This window comes from Antrostomus carolinensis, unplaced genomic scaffold (assembly GCF_000700745.2).
Source record: "Antrostomus carolinensis isolate BGI_N321 unplaced genomic scaffold, ASM70074v2 scaffold14474, whole genome shotgun sequence".
Taxonomy (NCBI): Eukaryota; Metazoa; Chordata; class Aves; order Caprimulgiformes; family Caprimulgidae; genus Antrostomus; species Antrostomus carolinensis.
In genome coordinates, this window is record NW_010308789.1 from 24796 (window position 1) to 25938 (window position 1143).

The following is a 1143-nucleotide window of genomic DNA, read 5'->3' on the forward strand; positions in this document are numbered from 1 at the left end:
GTGCTCAGCTGCTCCAGGAAATGTGGCCAGAGAGAATGGAGAAAAAGAGTAATCTCTGCAGACAAGAAATAATGGGCATGTTGACTCTGCCTTCAGTAACATGAGGATCTGTGAGCTTTGAGTGGGGTTTGAGCATCATTCCCAAGGATCCCAGGATTTACAATTGCTTTAATCTGCTATTTTTTCAAAATTAAAACTGTGAAGAAATGACACTAGAAGCAACCCAGCTGTTCCCCTCACCAGGGCTGTATTAGCCCACATAGTTTTGTCTGGACAAGTGGGTGCAGGGCGACCCAAGGCTGCATCTGCTCCCTGGACCTGGGCCAGCGCTGGTGTAGGAGCCATACACCTGCATTGGTGTAGGGCTGACCCAATCCTAGAAGTCTATATAACCTCTAGAGCAGATCTCTTATCAGTCTAGCTCAGAGCATCATGAGAAGATCATAACTGTCCATATCCATCCCTGCAGACACATGCTTTCAATCCTCTTTCTATTGTACTGATATACATATCAGGCAATAAATTATAGGTACATACTAGAGAGACTGTGGTAACACCGTCCCTGGTGATACTCAAAACTCACCAGGGGAAGGCCCTGGGCAGCCTGCTCTGGTTTTGTGGTTTCCCTGTTGTGAGCAAGGGGCTGGACTAAATGATCTCCATAGCTCCCTTCCAGTTTAATATTTCTACAATTCCACAATATGAGTTAATCTGAGACCAACACTGAATAAGCAGAGAAGAAATCAATGTAGAAGTACAAAACTTGTCCATTACTATTGGTTCTTAACTCCAACATTTGCTCTTAGTAAAGACTTGCTTAGTGTAAAACATAATATGGATCCTATTATGTTTCAATAAGTTTCTATCATTATCCTTGATATTCTCACTTCATAATGTTTTAAAAGTCACACTGAAATCAGAAACTCTGCTAGTTCATGCATTTATTCTAGGGCAAAGTGAGGAAAGTGATGGTTCCAAGCCTGTGAAGGAGACCACCATCATGCCAGGAGCCCTGAAGATCGCTGTCCCTAAAGTAACTCCAAGCCTTCAATGCATAAGTGGATTTTTTGTATGCCAGTACTCTCTGGTTCTTGAGGTGGGACACCAACCCAGCCTGCCACACGCTATGACTTTGCCTACTCT